Source organism: Pinus tabuliformis, chromosome 2_2, assembly GCF_031772625.1.
Source record: "Pinus tabuliformis cultivar Carrire ecotype Pingquan chromosome 2_2, CPIR1, whole genome shotgun sequence".
In the NCBI taxonomy this organism is placed as follows: domain Eukaryota; kingdom Viridiplantae; phylum Streptophyta; class Pinopsida; order Pinales; family Pinaceae; genus Pinus; species Pinus tabuliformis.
Genome location: NC_142300.1, coordinates 239,241,506 through 239,265,901, shown reverse-complemented (window position 1 = coordinate 239,265,901; position 24,396 = coordinate 239,241,506).

Genomic DNA, 24,396 nt, shown 5'->3' with positions numbered 1-24,396 from the left:
AAGGATTCCAATCTTGTGTCCTTTGATCACAAAGGGTATGACCCTCAGTTACCAGCTCAGCTAGCTTTCCTGATTCAAGTGAAGGCCCTCAACAAAACTGTTCACAGAACAATTATTGATGAGGGAGCATCGACATGTATTATGTCGATGAGCTGCTGGAAAACGCTAGGGTCACCAACCTTGTCGAGATCTTCGACAACACTAAAGGCTTTCGACGGTAGGACATATACCCCTTACGGTATCCTAAGTAACTTGAAAGTTGAACTAGGTGGAAAAACAGTAGAGATTGATGTTGAAGTCATAGATGGAAATCTAGATTACAACATCCTACTGGGAAGACCATGGATTTATGCCATGGCAGCTGTCGTGTCGACTTATTTTAGGAAGATCGCTTTCCCGTTTGAAGGAGGGATTATGGTCGTCAACCAGCAGAACTTCCTCCTTAATGGTTCACAAGTTACGGGAAGCATCCCCATGATCCATGAAAGCGACCATTCAATTCAAGATATAGGAGTAGGCCTGTTGAAAGACCCCACGATGATGGGGACTTTCTCGCTACCAAATCATATGTACATAGGAAATGTACCGTTGGTGGCCACCTGCAACATGATATCTTCCACGAAGGTCGCAAAAGACAAATTCATCATGGATCGGGCAATGGTGTTACACCCGAGCCCAATCGAAATATTGTAGCAATCAATGTTTCAGGCATGGGAGGCGAGCCCAAATCAATGCTCTTCAAGCGTTTGGGTAGATAGGTCAGGAGAATGTGGTACCCCTTTGGATCCTTGGTCACGAGTGCATGCAAGTGACGAAGGAATCCTGCAGTCAATGTTGATTGAGGGGGCACCATGGGATGATAACCACCATCGTTCCCTTCCTCAGGAAGATACTCAAGGCGACCTGTATCACCCCTCAGTATTTGAATTCCTAACAAATACTGTAAATACGGTGGATTCCGAGAGAAACCTATCCAATATAGAAGAGACTATAGCCGTAAATATCTCGACCAAAACAGACATTGTAGAGAATATTTATGTCGGCAAAGGTTGTTCCCCTTCAGAACAAGAAATATATGAAGCTCTTTTCCGCGAATTTAGAGATGTCTTTGCTTGGTCATATGATGAAATGCCAGGCATTGACTCGAGTATCGTTGAACATGAAAGTAAGATGTATCCTGATGTCAAACCAGTAAGACAACGGCTTCGGCAGGTACACCCCAAGAAAGCCGCTGCCATTAAGGCCGAAGTTGAAAAGCTCCTCCATGCTGGTTTCATCTACCCGGTTCCTCTAACCGATTGGGTATCGAATATTGTCCCTGTTATGAAAAAACAAGGAACAATACGAGTGTGCGTCGATTATAGGGATGTAAATCAAGCCTGTCCAAAGGACAACTACCCTACACCCTTCATCGACCAGATAATTGATGAATGCGCCGGATGTGAAATCTTTTCGTTTATGGACGGATTTTCTGGGTATAATCAAATTAATATCCGCCCACAGGACCAGTCAAAGACTGCATTTATCTGTCCGTGGGGCACATTCGCTTATCGAAAATTACCCTTTGGTTTAAAGAACGCAGGGGCGACGTTTCAGAGAGCAATGAATTATGCTTTCCATGACATCAAGAACATCGTTCAACCTTATCTCGACGATCTTCCGGCTCATTCGCAAAAGCGGACTGATCACCCGCATCATTTAAGAGCAATATTTCTACGTTGCCGACACTACAAAATAAGACTCAATCCACACAAATGTGTATTTTGCATTGGTTCTGGTCGTCTACTTGGCTTTATAGTCTCCAAGGATGGGATTCGTCTCGACCCTTGCAAGGTGCAGGCGATCATTAATTTGCCTCCACCTTCAAACTTGCTTCAGATTCAGAAACTCCAAGGGAAAGCAAACTTTCTGAGGAGGTTCATTCCAAATTACGCAGAACTTGCTAAAGGTTATACCCGTCTCCTGAAAAAGGACGTACCTTTCGTCTGGGACCAGGTAGCACAAGCTTCCTTTGATGCTTTGAAAGAAGCGCTGATCAAGGCATCATTAATGTACGCCCCAGACTATCTTAGGGATTTTAACCTGTATCTGGCCCCAGATACGACCATTGCAATGGTTTTAGTTCAAGAAGGCGATGGAAGCGAACACCCTATATATTATTTAAGTAAAAACTTAAATGATACAGAAAGTAAATATTCTCATGTTGAAAAGCTAGCATTGGCAGCTGTTCAAGCGATACAAAGATTTCGGCACTACGTCCTCTTTAGGAAGACCACTGTATTGTCAGATTGCAACCCCATGACTTATATATTGTCGCGACAGTTGCTTGGGGGCAAATATTCAAAGTGGATAGTTATCCTTCAAGAGTTTGATCTGGAATTTGTGAAATCCAAATCAAAGAAAGCTTTAGTGTTCGCAGAATTATTATGCGATCTCCCATCATCGTCAAACGATGAAACGTCCAAAGAATCAATCGTGGACGAAAGTTTGTTTCTGATATCAGCAAGTGACGAGTGGTATGGAGATATAATAGTTTATCTCCAAACCCAAAAGTTTCGGCCAGACACCTCTCACTCAGAACAAAAACGCATTCGATACAAAGCAAAAGACTACATGATCGTCGGTGATACGCTTTACCGTCGTGGTGTTGATACGGTCCTGAGAAGGTGTCTAACCCATGAGGAAGCCGAAAAAGCCCTAAATGAATGTCATTCAGGCACCTGTGGGGGGCATCAATCTGGATATGCTACAGCACAAAGAATCTTACGAGCAGGATACTTCTGGCCAACCATGTTCAAAGATTGCATAACCGCAGTTTTAAGTTGCCATGCATGTCAGATTTTTGATAGCAAAACCAGAAGACCCCCCGCTCCTCTACAGCCAATAATAGCTGTGGGGCCTTTCGCCAAGTGGGGCATCGATTTCATGCAATGTAACCCCACCTCGACCGGGGGGCATGGGTATATTATAGTCGCAGTTGACTATTTTACCAAATGGGCCGAGGCGATGCCTACATTGGATAACACTGGTGAAACAGCAGCCCTATTCTTTTTTAATCATGTAGTCGCCAGATTCGGCGTACCACAGGCCATAGTAACAGATCATGGATCGCATTTTCGCAATCACATGATGGTTGAATTAACTGCCAAACTAGGATTGTCTCACGACAGCTCTACTCCGTACTATCCGCAAGCTAACGGACAAGTTGAAGCGATCAACAAGGTCCTGAAGCGCATGCTGCAAAGGATGGTGGGGGTTCACAAAAGAAGATGGCATTTGATCCTGTACTTGGCTTTGTGGGCCTACCGAACATCGGTAAGGAATGCCACTAGGTTCACACCGTTTCAACTGGTGTATGGCCTGGAGGCGATCCTACCAATCCAGTGTGAAATTTCGTCCCTTAAACTCGCAATTGATCTCCTCCCCGGAACCTCAGAAGAAGAAGCTCGTTTCTTGGAGTTAATCCAGTTGGATGAAACTCGTCGTGATGCCGCCTTGGCCAACGAAGCCCATAAGAAACGAGTCAAAGCGTAGTTTGACAAAAATGTCAAACCTCGTGTCTTCTCGGAAGGTGATTTGGTCTTGCTTTATGACCAAGAATCCGATAAATTGGGAGCTGGGAAATTCAAGTCCTTATGGATGGGCCCTTATATTGTTAAAAGTGTGTTAGCAAAAGGTGCCTACGAGTTAGTAGATTATGACGGAATTCCACTGGCGCAACCCCGCAACAGGTTGTACCTTAAGCGTTACTATGCCTAATAGTAACCTGTATGCTTTTGTTACATTTTTGTTTTCGCTAAAGCGTTTGTTCCGGTTTAAGTAATCCGCTTTTACACTTATTGCAGATGTCAAATCCATTGGAACCATGGGTTGGATATGCTGACGGAGCGAGTCGTAGTTCGAGGAACCTATCCTCAGCAGCATGGGCCATTTTTAACCCAAGCGGCGAGTTAGTGAGTTTCAGGGGGGTATGTATTGGTCAATCGACAAATAATATCGCTGAGTATAGCGCGTTGATAGAGCTCCTCTCTGATGCCATCACCCATGGCATACGCCGGCTAGTCGTCAGGCTAGACTCACAGCTCGTGGTACTACAGCTCAATGGTACCTACTCTGTCCGAAATCCAGCTATTTATCGCAAGTTCCTAAGAGTTAAAATCTTGGAAAGACAGTTTGATTTTATCCAATATCAACACATTTCCAGAAACTTAAACACATTAACCGACTCATTAGCAAACTATGTGTTAGATAGACATCTGCAAAATTGATAAAAAGAGAAGCATCATCAATTTTTCATACATGGATCACATAAAAACTGGAATAAACCCCGAAAATAAAAAATATACATAACTGTTTACGGTTTACATGTAATGTTCTGTAACCAAGACAAAATCGGTCATATGACCCCAAAACTCAAAAGTGGCTGGGGGGCACCCTAGCCTAGTGATGCTCATGATAACATGCCACGGCCTGTGCAATCATGCGCAGAAGATGAGACCATCGTCTGGGAACACCAACAGTATGTCGCTGCAATCGTAGAGGCAACTCGTCGATCCGTACATCCGGAATCCCAAGGGTAAGACCCTCGACATGTTCCTGCACAGCTGTAAGAGTCTCGGCCAAGTCAAGGTCACGGAGAATAGCTCTCCCAGGAGCCTCCCCTGCGGGGGCAGCGGCCGGAGCTCTCGGACGAACTGCTGGATGGACAGGGCCCACATCTGCATGCACACATGAGTTTGATTAGAGTCTTGATAAAGTAAAGCACAAGGACATTATAAATAAAAACAGTAAACAGTGATAAGATCAAAATATTTACCAAGATCACCCCACTGCTCGCCATCCGGTAGTACCAAATCCAGATCACCTCGGAAGTCCATGCCAATATATGGATACTCGGAAAAAGCCATATCCTGCCGCTCAAACCACCTAAAGAAGGCATCAGTAAAAGTAATCTTAGATTGACCCACATGTCTAGCCATGTGGTCAACCCACCTCTGCATGCGTGGCTCAGTAGGAGATGGCAAGTCGAGAATAATGTACTGAGGTTGCATCAGGGGTATCTTCTCCAAAGCGAAGGCAGTCAAAACTGAACCGAAGCCAAAATTCTTCAGTTTCCCGTCCTTTACTTTGGTCAACTGGTTTTTCATCTGAACTAGTACTGCATCACACCAGTTAAAAACTTTCGGCTGAAGACACTCCAGGGCGTGCTGCACATATGACCTGTTGGCAACATGAGGGGATGCACTACCGGCCATCCTACAAATCGTGTACAGAATAGACCTGAGAGACCTGTCAGTGACATCACAGATAGAAATCTTGCCGTCTCTGCTCGGCTGAGATCCCTCCCTGCAATACTGACGGATATAATCTTTCACGGAATCACTCCCTCGGGCCGAACCGGACAAGGAAATGGGGGCACCCCGCCTTGACAACCCAGTCAAGAAGTAAATGTCCACTATGGTCAAAGGGATGGACTTGCCCCTAATCTGGAACACTTGGTTAACAGGATCCCAAGCATCGAGTAGGTACTGCAGTAAATGTATCTGTGCCCTCATGCTAGATATGCGGAAGAATTTTAGCAAGCCACAGTTCCGCAACGCGCTCACGGTAACGGGATCATGGAGGGCAATCATGTCCTCCTCTTCATGCTCTCGTTCTCGCCACGTAAGAGTCATTCTGCTCCAATAAACTCTGCAAAACAAACAAGAGGAGGAGTAAGATCCCTGACTCAGTAAAGAAAATGGCAAAAATCTCATGAAAAATTGTGCAACCAAGATGTTTTCTGCACCCAACGCAGGTAGGGAAGGGTCTCACCTGCGTTGGGGCACAAACTGCCTTTGAAAATGAGAGCCCCAACGTAGGTTTTGATATAGGGAACCTGCGCTGATGGCAGAGCGCCCTAGAGAAACCCCAGGGGCTCATGGGGGCAGGAAAACAAGCGTAAAACTGAGAAATAAGACCATGAAAAGATAGAGCTAGGGTTTAGCTCCTACCTGGTGGAAACGGCGCTAAAAATCGTCCACAGAATCTCCCGAAATCAGCTGGTGAAAAATCAAGAGGAAGAGGCACCTCCAAAGCTCCAACAAACCAAATGCACACGAAATGGCAAAATGAGAGGTAAAAACATCTTTTAAATTGCTTTTTACGTAATTCAAAGTGGAATATTAGTATTTTTACTTCATGTTATCCGTTTCTAACAAAGTTTGTTGCAGCAATTGATGATACAGTACTATCTCTGAAAAAGAAAAAGCTAGTCATGGTAAAATATGAATTTGATGTTATCAAATGAGCAGTTTTGGTAAAGTTCATGCTCGTTAAAAAATAAACGCACATGTGAGCAAGCTTCCCCCCGGAGTTCAAGCTCATTAAGAAAAATGAACCGGTAAATAACCATTTGAGACCGTAAATTCATCAGCCATAAAAGCCTTGGTCGTGTTTGTGCACCGTCACCTCCACTTTTCATTTGGCTGATCATTCACATCCACTTGATTGTTTACCTATTTTAAGGAACAGCTGCGAAGAGTGATTTCACCTAGCCATCCTTGTAATACTGTCGTGATTGGAAAATTCCAACCTGTACCTGGAATCTGCTGCTATCCCTGTTTATCACTCGTTCCTCAAAATACGAGTCTTCTTTGAGCTCTTTTCACTGACTCGTAAAAAAAATGAAAAGTTTGCCGAGTTTTGGCCTTCCAGCTCGTTAAAAGGACCGGAAGAGCTATCCCTCCTCTAGATTTTAATCTTTTTGGACCTGAGGGATTAGTGCACAAAAAGATCGAGCGCTTGTCTGGTTCGGCTCGATAAAGATATCGAACATTCATCCCTTCTGTATTGTTTTATACTTTTTCGGACTTAAGGGATTAGATGACGAAAAAGGACCCCTGGAGTCCACTTTATGTACCCTTTTCAGACTCTCTAAAAATGAAAAGGACCGAGTTGTCTTTGTCGCTGGGCTTGTTAAAAATATTAGATAGCGACAAACTTGTCTTTAGACAAGAATGAGTTTCCCTATCGCTAGGCTCGTTAAAACATAGCGATGGGCTTGCCCGAAGGGCAGGTTATAGATCAAGCATATGTTATCCTCCTCAAGCTTGACAAAAATAAAGAGGTACTGGTCAGAAATGACTGGGGAAAAATTGGGAAGAACCTCAAAGCTTAATGGTAGCAAGTCGCTCTTGAACATGACACTTTTGGCCTCCGTAAATATCGGGTTGGGTTATTATCATTCACCGGTCCCTTCACCATGGTCTCGCCATACCATCCATACATGGGGTAATGCTACCGATCCATCACATCAGTGTCATTATATGTTCAAGAGATGTCATTCAGAAAGTGTCAACCGGGTCCCATCCACTACCATACATCATCTTTCATCCTTCCATGACCGCCACCCTGAATCATATTTCACAGATCGTTTTCACCATCATCACTAGATCCGTTCTGTGTCACTGATGTGGGATTCATTAAGGCCCTCCTTTGACGGATCACTTCTTGTCAACATCAGCTCATTATCCAAGAAGTTGATCTAGGAACACCCCCTCAGTACTTTGAAGCTTGCATGCCCCAATGGCAAGTTTCTCACTTCCGGCGATAGGTATACATTAATGACCTTCGACCGGGAGACTTTGCGTGGTGTTCGACGTCAGATCCTATATTCACACCACGTGAATTGTGCTGCAGTACCTTGAGGGTCATCATCATTATCGGTGATTCCTCTCGCGCTTGTTAACAGTTTACATTATTGACTGGTAATCAAGCGATGTCTTTCCATGTTCGACTTCAAGAAATTCTCACATGGATCGACTTGTACTAGAGTGAAGATCGAACAAGTTTGAAGACCCCGGATCTAGTTTCATCCATCCGGGCTGCGATATATATTCAGGAGATAAAAACATAGACATGTGCAGCAGATGAGCATCCTACTAAAAGGATGATAATTAAAAGCAGAGAATTATCCGTCTCTTATCAGACGATCGTCTGTTTATGTACGACAAATGTATTTATAAAGCTGATCATGGGAAATGCCCGCATCAGCTAGATCATGAAAATAAAGTATGAAAAGATAATGTATTGTATTGTATTTTGTTACAGGTCACCTCCCGGCGATTGAATGAACTTCGGATCCTCCTAATAAAGCATTTCACCCGATAAATGACCTCATACTTTAGGGGGCAACTGTTATAGACATTTTTGTGCCTTACAGCATAGAGCATGAAATGTCAATAATCTAAGGGATCCAAAGTCCCTAAACAAGTTGTTCTTACCCTTAGAGGAACAAGGTCAGCAAACCACAGCACTGCAAATCAGTTCTCCACTGAAAAACACTCAAAAACAGGTCAGTTTTGGGTCATTGCAGCTGCTCCACTAGGCATCTACGCTGCATAGCAGGTACAACAAAGGCTACCTGCATTGCATAGCAAGTAGAACAAAGGCTACCTGCGTTGGGCGTACTTGGACATGTGGAGGAATCTTTTTCTCAAAATGCTAGTGCCCAGGAAGCTTCTAAAAAGACACTTGATGATAAGATTCGCCTAATGATGAGTTAAGAGCTTCTAAGACTCCAAGTGGAAGACAGAAACTCTGAGTGAAGAACTGAAGAACAACTGGAGTTGAAGAGGACAACAAGTCACACATCAAGCTGACTTATCTTCACTCCAAAACTCTATATAAGGATCTCATCCCATGGGATCTAGGAGGGCGGAATTTAGTGCAAAGAATTGTTGTTGGTTTACGGTTGTGAGCATTGGGTGATTGCTTGAGGGAGGTGAAGAAGAGATTTCTCTCCGTCGGGAAGGTGATGCTGGATTGGACCTCTCATGGTTGTATCACCGCCTGAACCTTACTTCCATATATTAATAAAGCCTTTGAGGTTCTTCTATTCGCATGTGTTTCAATGATGTATTGTCTTACTTGCGTATTTGAATTATGCTAATCCTTGAATCAGTTATGCATGCATGCTTCTTGTAGTTTCCTTTCCTTGTCTTGTTTGCAGGATCTCGTGTAGCTGGGCCCGTGAAAAGACTTGGCGCTGGGAGCAAGCGGCAATCAAAGGAGATTGGATCGACCATTTGTGCAAGACATCGGTAAGTGGATCTCTTCCTTTTATCTCTTGCATGTCATAAAGAAGAAACTTTAGATAGCTTTGCTTTCAGCTGTTGCTAAGGAACTGTCACCCTTAGAGTGGGTTAGGGTCATTCCGAGTTGGATACTTTCCCCCACAACACTCTACTCCAAAGGTACATGGACATATATTGGACAACCAAACACAAAAAATGCCAACCTTTATTTCACTCCTGCGAATGCCTCCTTATGATTCCCCCCCCCCCACCCCCCCCCCCCCCCCCCACCACCAAGATGTTACAGGACTTATATTCAACATAAACATTTCTATAATGTATGCCTCCACCCATTAGAACATGGGGATATCCTAGTCATGAATCATTGCCTTGAAAGCTCTAAAAATGGCTTATTCTTCTCAAAAACCCCATTCTGTTATGGGTTGTAAGGTATTTCCATCTCCCTCTTAATTCCTACTCCATAGAAGTTATTTAAGTCATTGTAGGAATGCTCATCCTCATTCCAACCTTAAAACTCTAATCATCCTCCCTATATGATTCTCCACGATATCCTTAAACTCTCAAAAACCACTAGTGACCTCATCACTGGCCCTCATGATGTATATCCACATCGTCCTAGAGAAATAATTAATGAAAGCGACATAGGAAATGTAACCACTCAAGGAGTCCAATGGCATAGTACCACACATGTATATATCTAGTGTATCCAAGATCCCTTTGGACCTTCTCTTTTTTCTTTGAAAATCATTCTTGGGATAGTTTCCAATTGCACATCCCTTACACACAATATTCTACTCTACAATAAATTTTGGAATACCAGTGAAAATATCCATTAGTATCAGTAAATATTTGTAATGCAAGTGACCCATATTCATATGCCACAAATAACATTGGTTACACTATCATGAACTAAGGATCATATAGGTTGAGCCTTCAACATGTACGCATTACCCTATTTTTCTCCAATAAATTAATCTAATTCAAGTTTATAATATCTTGGATTGAAAAGTACTTGTACATCCTAGAAATAGACCATGTACCCCTTTTCCTCTATGGTTGAGATCAAGAGTAAATTCTTAGTTTGTCATGGAACATAAAATATATTTATCACTTATAGAGGACATCTTGATTTTAGATGAAACAAAATAGTCCCAAATCCCTCTATATGATACTTGTAATTGTTTCCAAGGTCGACATGTATATTTGAGTCATCCACTTATAAAGTGGCAAAAGTATCCTATGCTCCTATCACATATCTAGAAACACCACTATCCATGAACTAGGCACCCTTGGATATAGTGCCAAAAAGGAAAAACACCAACGAGAACTCATTGTGTCTCACGATAAAATCATTCACTTGAGTATCTATAGAAGTTGCAACTTGTTGCACATTTCCCTTACCCTTCTTCTTGTTCAAACACGATAAGGCATAATGGCCACTCTTGTGTAATGAAAAAATTTTCACATTTATTAGATAATTATTATTTCTACCCTATGAAATAGCCTTTCCATTTGTATCCTTTTTTACCTTCCATTTTCCCTTCCTTGCTTGACTAGAAAAGGAAACTCCTGTGTTTTCCTCCTAATAGGAATTCCTCTTGAATCTCTTCCTCGATGAAATCATCTCATACTACGTCCCAATTAGGAGGTTTTATCTCACCAAAATTCCAGATACGAATGGATCCCATGGATAAGTAAAATTATTCAAGGTCATCCTTACCATATTCCCATCTCTCATGGTCTCCCTAGTTTCATCCAACTCATTGTGAACCTATGTGATGCTGGTGATATAAGAGGTCACATTATTTGATCTAATCATCTTGGTGCCCTTGAGTTTCTATGTTATCACCATCTTCATTGAAACACTCTCCTCCCACATCTACCGAAGTAAATGACCAATCGAGATAAACATGTGACGAGAGGCTACTATGATATGATTCAACCTCCTAGGTTACCTTAAGGAATTAGAATCAATGGAAACACATCAAACATACCTCCCACATCAACAACAACACTCCCAGGAGCCATCCCAGCCAGACATATATCATGACCCTGGGTCCCACTATGTTTTTAAGCTATTAAACCTCTGGATGCTCCCATGTTATGGGCATGATAGCATCTAGAGGGCTATGGATGCTCCCACAAGCATGCATGCCTACGTCCAGGGTGTTAGAAAATGTCAATGGTAGGTATAGATATTTCTGGTAGAAGTAATATTCCATCTGCATCTTACATAACTGGTAGTTTTGGCCGTTAAATTTTTTGACCCTAACCCTACCATCTTCCGCCATTTCTCCCACTCAAACCAGGAACCCTTCTCTCCTATGAGTTTATCAGCCAAATAGACCTTCAGCTCTGATACCAGTTGTTAGAAAATTATATATTACAGAACAATGGAACACATAAAATATATTGCAGAAATATAAATATAGAAAAAACATAAAACAAGAGAGACATAGATATACATGGTTCACCCAATTCAGGCTACATCCACAAAGAAACAACGAGTCCTTCCTTTTATATTATCTAGGAAACTGAAGAGATACAACGTACAATAGATCCAATGTAATTCCCTCTTCACTCTCACACAATCTCCTCTCTCTTTCTCACTCAGAATACAAATCTACATAGACATAATACAATTCCCTCATATATAGTGAGGGGTTGCCTTCTGGGGCAAAAAACCCTAAATTAAACATAACTTCTATTGTCAGATATCTGCCTAATGAAAGACCCAGATTGACTATGAAATTACAACATTTTACAAGGTAATTTTACATCTATTTTTCGCTTCAAGGGTGTTGCCCCTAATTCCCCGCCAGGGGGGGGGCTCCAAATAATCGTCGTCGGCCCCCCCCCCCGGACCCCCTGGCTACACCGCCACATTATGAACTGGGGTCTAATGCGGTGATACCTCTGAATAAAGAAGATAATCATGCTCCACACCCAACAAAGGGACTACTTCCTGCAAACCTATGCCATAGTCCACAGGATTTAAGGCACATTTCAAGCCTAAAATTTCAGCCATTGCCCATAACTTGTTGTAACCTTTAGAATCCATTAAACACATTATAACAAGACTAATAAGCCAAAAAATAAGTCTAGGACTAGGCCTGACCATCCCCAACTAGGACTGACATTCTTTCAAACACTTGGCATCAATGCAATCTACAAGTGTAAACAACAGATTTAAGCATAGGGGTCTCGTACTTATTTGAGAATTGCTAAGAAGCATTGTTCCCTTATATCATTTTCTGCATTATCATCTATTAGGTCATAAATACATTGTTTACTCATTTAGAAGTAGAAACAAGAGAAGAGCCATACATCATCACTGTCAGAATACATTCTCATAAGCAACAAAATAATAACAGAAATAGCATGAATACATCAGCCATAAAATCCGCATATAAACCATTACATTTGCACATGGAAAACCTGTAGGTTTTAACCCCATACAAAAATTACCTGCATACGAATTCTAAAACACAAAAAATAAACAATGTGAGAGCATAACACATAAAACACATATACACAAAGATTTTCCCTAGGATCCCAAAACCAGGAATACCAGCTTGATTTTCCATTATGTTCCTTTCAATGTTACAATACATATTTATACATGCCGAAGCATCCAATACCATGGACTGAAAATCATCGCATCCAAAACCATGTACCGAAAACCATTGCGTTTAAAACCATGGAACAAAAACCATCGTGTCCAAAACCATGTACAAAAATCATGCACAAAACCATAGGTAGGTCCGCCCAACCTAACATAGGGTCCAAAACCAAAATTTTCGGGGGCGTTGCCCCAGACCCCATAGAATGGGGTTACCTGCACCTGTCAAACCCCCTATGACTCCCCTCGCTACACAATCGGCACAACGAAGGGGGGGCTTCGCCCCCCTTCGAACCCCCCGGTTAACTATGTGAGCTAGTCATGGAAAGAATATAACACAACCCAACATTCTCCCACTTGTTGTTTTCTTTCCACAGGGGTCCAAAAGAGAGCTTAGTCATTTATCCAGCCCTACAATGTCCATTGTTTCTCTACACCAAGAGAACTTCTCAAAGCTCACAGATTTTGTCAATGCATCTGCAGTATTCTTCAAAGTGTCCACCTTTACCAGCAACACCTTTTTGTCTTCAATCATATCCCTCAAAAAGTGATACTAAACATCAATGTGCTTTGTCTTTGAATGGTATGCAGGGTTATTTGCCAAGAAAATTAAACTTTGGATATCACAGTTTATCCTTATAGCTTCCTGTACTAACCCCATACTTGAACACAATCTCTGCATCCAAACTTCTTCCTTGCTTGCATGAGTGGCTACCATGTATTCTGCCTCTGTAGTTGATAGTGCCACTACAGATTGTTCCTTACTCATCCAACTAATTGCACCTCCAAATAGGTTAAACACATACGCACTTGTAGATCTTCTTTGATCCAGTTCTCCAGTCCAATCTGCACCAACAAAGCCATAAATATCCAACACTCTGTCCAATCTTGGTCTTCCTTAGTAGCACAAACCATAATCACTAGTTCCACACAAATACCTGGAAACCCACTTCACTACTGTCCAATGCTCCTTCTCTGGTTTTGACATAAACCTACTCAATACTCCCACTAGATGTGCAGTGTCTAGTCTAGTACAGACCATTTCATACATCAGGCTACCGACTGCACTTGCATATGGAACACAGGACATGTCCTCTTCCTCTTCTTGTGTCTTGGGACATTGTTCAGCAGATAACCTCACACCTACAGGAATAGGAACCTTCACCGGTTTACTATCCTACATATTAAACCTCTAGAGTATTGTCTCGACATACTTCCTCTGGTTTAACCAGAGCTTCCTCTTTGCTCGGTCTCTTTTAATTTCCATGCCCAAAATATAGTTTGCAGCACCAAGATCTTTCATGTTGAATTTGGAGGATAATTGGGTCTTCAAATCCTGATAATTTCTTTGTCATTTACAACCAGCAACATATCATCCACATACAAGATCAGATAAATAACACAATCACCAATTAATTGAAAATACACACAATGATCTAATTTGCTTCTGGTGAAGCCAAGTCCCTGTATAAATGTATCAAATTTCTGATACCACATCCTTGGTGACTGTTTTAACCCATACAGAGACTTCTTTAACTTGCATACCATTTATTTCTTACCCTTAACCGCAAAACCTTCAGGTCGATTCATGTAGATCTCCTCTTCCAGATCCCCGTGAAGAAATGTTGTCTTCACATCCATCTATTCTACCTCAAAATCAAAATCAGCAACAACAGATAAAAGTAATCTAATAGAAGCTACCTTGGCAACAGGAGAAAAAATATCACCAAAATCAATTCTCGGCACCTGGGAATAACCTTTTGCTACCAACCGAGCTTTGTATTTCTCCACCTTTCCTTCTACATTTGTCTTCTTTTTGAACACCCATTTGCTGCCAATGGGTTTCCTTCCAGCTGGGAACTCCACAAGATCCCAAGCCTCATTTTCATGCAAAGATGCCATTTCATCAAACATGGCCTCTTTCTAGAGTTTTCCATCCTCTGAATCCACTGCTTCCTTCACAGTTGTAGGATCATCAACAGTAACAGATAAAGCAAAATTTGAACAAAAAGCATATGGACTATACCTTTCAGCTGCCTTCTTTCTCGAACTGATCTTCTCACACCCGGAGTTTGTGGCTCTTCATATTCTAATTTCACCTCTATTATAGAGTTTGATTCTTCCTCCTTAAGCTCAAACTCTATCTTCTCAGGTTCCTTTGGTTGGACTTCATGTTTAATAAAATCTTTCACCTCTCTGAACACCACATCTCGGCTGTACACAACCTTCCTTGTTATTGGGTTCCAAAGCTTATAACATTTTAAACCATCCTTATACCCAATAAAGATGCACTTTTTAGATTTACTATCCAACTTGGTTCTTTTCTCCTTTGGAAAATGTACATATGCATCACATCCAAATACCCTCAGATGTGAAAGAGAGGGTTTCTTACCAGTTCATACCTCTTGTGGAGTCTTATCCTCCAACGCTGATGAAGGTGATCTGTTGACCAGGTAACATGTTGTCTCCACTACCTCTGCCCAAAATTCCAGTCCTAACTTGGCACCACTGAGCATGCTTCTTGCCCTTTCCATCAACGTCTTGTTCATTCTTTCTGCAACTCCATTTTGCTTAGGTGTGTATGGAGTAGTCTTCTACCATGCTATACCACACTTCTTACAGAATTCTTTAAATTCCTTGCCACAAAACTTTCCACCGTTATCTGTCCTCAACACCTTTATCTTCTTCTCTGTCAGGTTTTCCACCAGAGCCTTAAATTATTTAAACTTGTCAAAGACTTCAGATTTCTTCTTAAGGAAATATATCCATGTATTCCTTAAGAAGTCATCTATAAATGATACATAGTACACAGACTTACCCAGTGATGGAACCTTCACAGGTCCAAACACATCATTGTGCACAAGTTCTAATATATGTTTCGCCCTCTTACCACCAGAGGGGAAACTCACCCGATTCTGCTTCCCATATACACAACTTACACAGAAATCAAAATCCAAAGAGATATTAATCATACCTTCTACCATACCTTTACCATGAAGTATTCGAAGGCCCTTCTCTCCATTATGTCCAAGCCTTTGATGCCACAACATGGTCTTCTCTCCAGAGACCACTAGATTTTCTGCTCCACATTCAGGAACCATAGAACTGCTGCACCCATCAATAACAGTGCTACCTTGTAGCTTGTACAGAGTTCCAATTCGAACTCCCCACATCAAAAACAATGCTCCTCGAACCATCTTGTAGGTATCCTTCTCGAACACTGTTTTTACACCTGCATCATCTAGCTTGCTTATAGAAATCAGGTTTCTAGCTAATGCAGGCATATGTAGAACACCCGGAAGTGTTCTAACCCTTCCACCTTGCAACTTCAACTTTACTTTTCTGCAACCAATGATTCCAGCCTTCCTGTCATCCCCAAAGAAGACATCACCACCATCATATTGATCATACTCGCAGAACCACTCTCTATGGGGAGTGAAGTGAAAGGATACACCTGAGTCAATCAACCATGCCTCATGATCTACATGTTTACTTGAAGAAGCCAAGTACACATCCCCACCTTCATCTGAGGTGGTTTTCGCCTCTGCAGAAGGAGCACCATCAGATCCCTTTCCTTTATCAGGAGCTTTATATTGACAGTCCCTTTTGTAGTGCCCCTCCTTTCCACATTTCCAGCACACCACCTTTACAGGTTTTCTTGGAGATTTAGATCTCCCTCTAGATTTAGACCTCCCACTCGATGATTTATTTTTGTTTTTGTTCTGGGATTGTCCTTGTATAGACAAGGCATCCCCATTATGGCTCTCCATATTTTTCTGTCTCATCTCCTCCGTCAACAAGGATAAGGCTATTTCATCAAACTGCAAGGCAGTTTCATTGCTACCTATTGCAATAACCAGACTATCCCACGAATCTAGTAGAGAACACAACAAACTAATGAAATTATATTCATTTGAAATTTTAATATCAATAGATAATAACTAAATTACCACAGTTTTAAATGAGTTCAGATGTTCTGTCATCGAGTCTCCATCTTTCATCCTCAGGTTATACAACTTTTTCCGGAGGAAAAATTTATTCACCAGAGACTTAGATTGGTACAAAGTCCCTAACTTGTCCCACAAAGTCTTCGCTGTAGCTTCCCCTAATACATTCAACAATACTAAATCTGAGACACACAATCATATTGTACTCTTAGCCTTTCGATCCAACTTCTTCCATTCTTCATCAGACACTCCCATTGGTTTAGTACCTGGATCTACTGTGATCCACTGATCTTTATCCACCAACAGATCCTCCATCTTGAGTTTCCACAATTCAAAACTTTGACCATTAAATATCTCGATCTCTATCTTTCCACTGCTCACCATCTTCTTTCACCACCAGAATCAATCTCGCAGATCTCCCACTGAACAGGGTCTAGCACAGGCTCGAGCGAAACCCCTCAACAAAAAAGGCATACCCTTGAAGCCAAAAAAGCTTTGATACCAAATCTAGGTTTTAACTCCATACAAAAATTACTTGCATACAAATTCTAAAACACTGAAAATAAACAATGTGAGAGCATAACACATAAAACACATATACACAGAGATTTTCCCCCGATCGCAAAACCGGGACTACCGGCTTGATTTTTCATTTTGTTCCTTTCAATGTTACAATACATATTTATACATGCTGAAGCATCCAATACCATGGACCGAAAATCATCACATCCAAAACCATGGACCGAAAACCATTGTGTCCAAAACCATGGACCAAAAACCATCACATCCAAAACCATGTGCAAAAATCATGCACAAAACCATAGGTAGGTCTACCCAACCTAACATAAGGTCCAACACCAAAATTTTCTAGGGCGCTGCCCCGGACCCCACAGAGTGGGGTTACCTACACCCCTCAAACCCCCTGTGACTCCCCTTGCTACGCAATCGACACAATGAAGGGGGGGATCCGCGCCCCTTCTAACCCCCTGGTTAACTACATGGGGTAGTCATGGAAAGAATATAACACAACCCAACAAAACCAAGGGAATTAGTTTCTCGTTAATGATTGTAGGAACCAACCGGTAATAGGACTACCACGTTCTACTCGATAGCATCGAGATAGTTATGGACACTCTCACAATCCTGAATGCTTGTGTCCAAGGACTATTTCCAGCAGACCTGTCTTAGAGTTTGCGATATTTAAGGCACTTTTCAAGCCCATAATTTCATCCCCTGCCTAGAACTTGTTGTAACTTCCGGAATCCATTAAACACATGATTATAAGACTAATAAACCAAAAACTAACTCCACGACTAGGCTTGACCATCCCCAACTGGGCCTAACATTCTGTCAAAGACTTTGCATCAATGCAATCTACAGGTGTGAACAACATATTTAAGCATAGGGGTCTCGTACTTATCTTAGAATTACTAAGAAGCATTGTTCCCTTATATCATTTACTAAATTATCATCTATTAAGTCATAGATACATTGTTTACTTATTTACAAATAGAAACATCAGGAGAGCCATACGTCATCACTGTCAAAATACATTCTCATAACCAACAACATAGTAACAAAAATACCATGAATACATCAGCCATAGAATCCACATATAAGCCATTATGTTTACACACGAAAAACCAAGGGAATTAATTTCTCATTAATTATTTGAGGAACCAACTGGAGATGGGACTACCACGTTCCACCTAATCATATATTGGATGAGCCAAATCTATTTTCATCCAATCACCCCCGTGCCATATCCCAAGCATGAATGTGGGACTCATAACCAACCAAAAGGAACCAAAAAAACATGGATGCTACAAGAGTTCTCCATCTACACCATGAGGAATTTTAGTGCCTCCTAGTCTCTCTGGTTTTACAGTAATCCACAGTCCGATCCGGAGATCACTAGGCCCTACACCAGGGCCCACTCTCCAAGATTTACCATACATCCCATCCCGGGACTACTAGGCCCAATGGAGAGCAATACACCTCTTGGATTTACCATATGTCCCATCATTCACCAATAAGGATTCCTAGGCCCACCGAGGCACATAATCATGGATTTATACAACCCACAGTCTGACTCAGGGGTTAATAGGCTAGTGGCTTTACCGTGATCCACAGTCCTGTTCAGGGACCACTAGGCCATGTGTTTTTCATTTCAAAGATCCACTTCACTCAGCTTCGACTCCATCCAACAATCCAGCTCAACTGAAGTATGAGAACCCATCTCATCAAGGCTATCCAGAAATGGTAAGGCTAGGGTGAAAACACTGTTACACCTGGAAAAACCCATGCCATGATAGAAAAGAACGACATGCAATACAATGCATGCCAAATCTAGAAAGGAAATCGCACATGAAAATAAATACCTGCAAAGAATCCTAATATAACTGCTTGATCCTGCTCCTCCTTACTTGTTTCTTCCTTCTTCTTTCATAATTTTGCCTTTCTTGCTCCAATGCCAATTGCTCCAAGAAAACTCTAATTTTTCGAGAGAGAGAGAGAGAGAGAGAGAGAGAGAGCTCCAAAACTGAATTAACAAAAGGTTACACTAACCAAACCTGCTGACTCATCCTCAAAAGCCTTTTTATCAATGAGGCCTCTATTTTCTTCAACTTCCATTATTTTCCTTAATTCTCTTCCTCACATGAAACATGTGACCTTTAACCTTCCTTTTCTCCTAATTTCCATTATTTCATAAATAAATGTGCCAAAAATGCCATTTTGCCTTTCCAAAGCCTTTACCATTTCCTTTGCCAATTTCCTTTAGCCATAATAACTAAAATGAACACCTAGTAGGATGTCTTGCCCACTATTAAGCTTGGAATACATTTCCCATTAATCGTGGTCTTATATATTTTTAATTGAGTTTTTAACCAGAGTTTTTACATTCATGTTCGTGTTATTTTTATGGTATAGCTTTGTTAGAGACTCCCACAAATCTTTCATTGTATTCTTCTTAGTTATGTGAGGAGTCAAATAATCCTTCATTACATCCAAGACAATCCTTCTGGTTTTCACAACCTTATTAATTCTTATGACTAGTTTTGCATCATCCATGGGGGGTGATTTTGGTGTTGGAAAGCACCCATATGCCATTATCCATGACAATAAATGATAACCTCTCTTTCCAAGCAACAGAGCTGGATGCACCCTCTAACATGTCCTTAAACCTTAAACTAGTTTTGGACATATCCAAAAGTAGAAACCAAAAGAAAAGTATGTCACTAGAAAATAAAAAAGTATGTTGCAGCATTTATGAAATATGATCTCCTTCCTTAATATTTATTTCTATGATACCATGTTAATATCTTAATTCTAAATATGGCTCTAATTTCCTAGCAATTCTTCATACCGAGAAAAAATATTTCCATTATTAGTAAATGTAAAACACACTGGAATTTTTAACATAAAATTAAATGATGGAAGCACACACAAACTAAATCTTTCACACAACAACTAACCCTCCAATTCTCTTCACTTTTATTATTTTAATAATGAGGGCTTCCTTACTAGGGACATGTCCCACAGAGAAAATATTCGAAAATTTACAAATCTGGCTTATAATTAGCCCATGAGAAAACCTAATTTTCATGTTTTTTTTATTATCTCCACTCTTGTGTCCCTCTAAATATGGTACTCAATCATGGGTATAGTATCACACTCTCCTATCTATAACATTTGTGGTGTGTGAGTTATCTCTCTTGCATGTGTAGCAAAAGTGTCTCCTTATCACCACACTTGCAATTCCTCGATACAAACCATTGCTCAAACGACCTCTCTGAAGTTAAATCTAACTCACATGTGTATCTTTCAAACTCCGATGCTCATAAAATTAGTATGATCTCAGCCTGCACTCAATATTCCTTCTCTAGATTTTTCTCCACTACTGCATTTATTCCTTCTCTTCAACCCTTGAGTATCGTTCTCTCTCATGTGTCTTTCTCATCTTACATTTGATCTTATAATTTCTCATTGATATAAATCCCTAACCGTAATCTCCAAAGTGATGGATTGCAAGGATTAAATCCTAACCCACTTGAGATTAGTGGTTGAGATAAAAAAAAATCTCTGAAGTAAATAATTTTATCTTTCCTTAGTTTCTTTAGCTCAATATCCAACATAATTATGTGATTTTCCTAAGTTATACTTAGGTTAAATTACAAAAGGAACTTATTCAATGTTAGACCAAAGATCACATTAAGAAGGAAGTGGTGAATCTATGTAACAGAAAACTTATATTTTAAAAATATTTCATCAATAAATAACCATGTAGCAGTGTATCATAAAATTTTACATCATAATAATAAATTAAACCATGAATCAATGTTCCATCATCAGATCAACAAAAGTGGACACAAGATTTTATGTGGAAAACCTTTTAGCAAAAAACCCAAAAATATATTTATTTTCTTCTTCTTCAAATCATTTACATAGATTTACAGGAGCTGACCTGTTAGAGCTACCCACCTGCAAGATATGCAATTAACTACTTGCAATAACCTACAACATAATTGAGGCATCAACCTTGAAAGTGGGAAATCACCTACTTGCAATAGAATACAACCTTATTTAGGCACTAACCTCAATAAGGTTAGTGCAAGCTTCAACTTGTTCAAGCTTCAACCTGATTGAGGCACGCACCTCTTTCTTCAACTAATGTGGATGATGTTTCACAATATTTCATAGTAGGTTCACTTTCTCTTTAATATAGGTCTTCAAAATTGATCATGCTACTATTGTCACAATGTTTTCATAAATTGATCATATCCTACTCATAACCATCTATACTCATTACAAAAATATTTTCATCAATATGGTGCCATGACACTTTTCCCTGATCATGATTTGGTGATACATACATAGCTTATTGCAACATGGTCAAAAACTCTAAATCATCCCAAAAGCGAGAATATAGATTCTAGACATCAAAAACACACAATTAAGGCTCTACATGTCTCTTGGATTGATCACAACTAAATTTTGGTCATGATGCTTCTTTCGAAATCAATTTGGTTTCACAATGACCCCCAAAACTATTTAAAACAAAAAAAAATATTTTAAAGGTTCGACATAATAGCACAATCTAGGCATGTTCTAAAAATCGACAAAATCTATCAGGTGTTCTACAAAAAGGTTGTCATAAGTTAGCTAAACAATTTGACGAAGTGAATCTCCCTTGAAAATACAAAAAAAGACAAAAAATAATCAACCAACCATTGGGTTCAAACTTTAGACCTCTTAGGAGACAAGCCACATGCCAATCTATTGTTCTATAACACACATTATGCACTTATGGAGTTGTTGGTATTATTTGAACTGATTATGAGGGTCCTTACCACATTACAACCTGTATTGTGAAGGTTGAGCCAATAAAAAATATCCCACGCCATCAAACCAAGCTGAACCAAGTTATTAGGCTGGGCTATACCCACATCAAAACAAGCTAGCAAATGAATTGTGACAAGTCCTTGGGTCAAGGCTATATCTACAAGACAACAGTGCCAATTCATAAGGCTTGGCTATACCCACATCCGAATGAGCCAACAAACTAAATTGTGCTAATTCATTAGTACAAAGCTATCTCCATGAGTTAGAAAACAACATTGTGCCAAGTTGTCAGGTTGGGATACGTCAAAATAAGAAAACAAACAAAATTGTGCCAAGTCATCAGGCCAAAGTTATCTCCACGACTCAAAAAACAACAAATTTCCAAGTCATTAAGCTAGGCTATACTCACATTAGAATGAGCCATAAAAAAAACCAATTCATCATACCAGAGCTATCTCCACAAGTCAACAAATAACATCATGCCAAGTCATCAGGCTAGGCTATACCAATGTTAGAATAGAAAAAATGTGCTAAGTCATTGAGATATACAGTTCTTGACCCTATGACCAACCATATATGGCTGTTGGATTTTCTAAATATGAGTGAACATGATTAAAATTTAGTGGAATTAACATTTATGAAGGTTGGAAATTGTACATCATTGATCTATCTAAGAACACATATATGCTTTGAAAAATGTGTAATGTTTAACAAATTTGTTGTTTGTAGTTTTTGCCCAATAGTTTAGGTATTTTGCCCAATGTTGATTTTCAAATGATCATAGCTTGTCATCTAGGAGGATTTTTTTAGAGTGTGATATATTGTTGGAAAGGTCATAGAGAGGACCATTCAATGATACCATCCATAGGCTCATTTGGTCAACATAACATTGAGAAAAATCAATAAATTGCAAACCACTTTGGATTCACTTGATGAGGGCATCCAAGTGATCAAACTATCATACTACTTCTTTTGATTCATGAATGAACCTACTACTTTCTTAGGAATTCCCTTTGACATCAAAAAAATTGGTTTTCATTAATGAAAAAAATATTTTCAACACTCAATTGATATGTAATCTTCCATAGACATTCCACTGGATAGTTCATCACAACATATATGATAAGCTATACATATAAATCTGAAATCTGCACTATCAGGATTTATTTGTCTTTAGATTTTTGGATATATAAATGATTGTTTATTGTGTATGCATAAAAATTATAATTATTCATAACATAAATAATATAAAAATAAAATTCCACAAACCGCAATCATAAAAAGATATAATCTCGGAAACCCTTTCGAGAGAAAATCTAGCTAGAAGGCAAGGTTACTTTGCTCTCTTTCTATGAATAGAAAATGGATGCAACTACATAGAAGTAAGGCCAATGGCTTGTGGGCTACTACACTGAACAAATTGTATTTTTTTCTTCTCTCCCTATCCCTCTTAGCTAATTTCCTCCTTTATAGACCAAAATGCACTTGAAAAGAATGGAACCCCTTTTCCTCCTAGTGGCTCGGTTATAACACATCTTGAGGGCCTACTAGTGACTATGTCTGACTCCTTCAACTCTTAATTATAATTAAAATATGGAACCTTCTAGAGTATCATTGATCATGATCATGTGGATAGCCCCTTTTCAATGAGTAATGGGTTCGACAAGGCATCCTTTGAAATTGTGGTGGACTAAATAGGAAGGTCAACTTTCGAGTGCCATAATTTTTTCATATTGACTCAGTTTGAGGAAATTCTTACACTGTTGGATAGGTATCTATGTGTATAATATAAAAAAATTTCTTGGCACTAAATTGGAAAATTTTGACCCAAAAATAATTTTGTTTGAATCCTCAAAATTCTCCCTGAAGGATTTATATCCGAATTTGCAAATTGGGTCCCACTGGTAAAAATGGTCATGTAAGTTGATTCCTCCACTTCTTCCTCTCTAAAAGAATTGAAACATATGAAAAACAATATAATGATCTAATTAATATCACAACTACCCATTTTTAGAGGCTTTTGGTCCTTGACAACTTCTACTAAATGAGGTCAAGAATTTTTTCCTCCACCTTCTCTCTGGTGTAGCATTTAGAGTTGCCTAGAAGTTGTCCTTTTAGTTGAATTTTCCAAAGGTCATGCTATCCATTTCTTATAGCTTTTGACCTCTTCTATAAAATTGTACCTTCTATCAAGTCTACCTAATATTCTAGTGTCAAATCCTCAATGTAAGAGAAGACTTATTCTGATTCTTGATCTAGTATGGAAGGCTCATAGACTTTCAAATTCTCTACACAACTAAGTAAATGTGCATGTATGGGGTTAGACTAAGTCTATAGGTGTTAACTCCCACCTTTTCTGGTATATCTAAGGGACCATTTCAAAAATCCTTAATTTTATTACCAATAC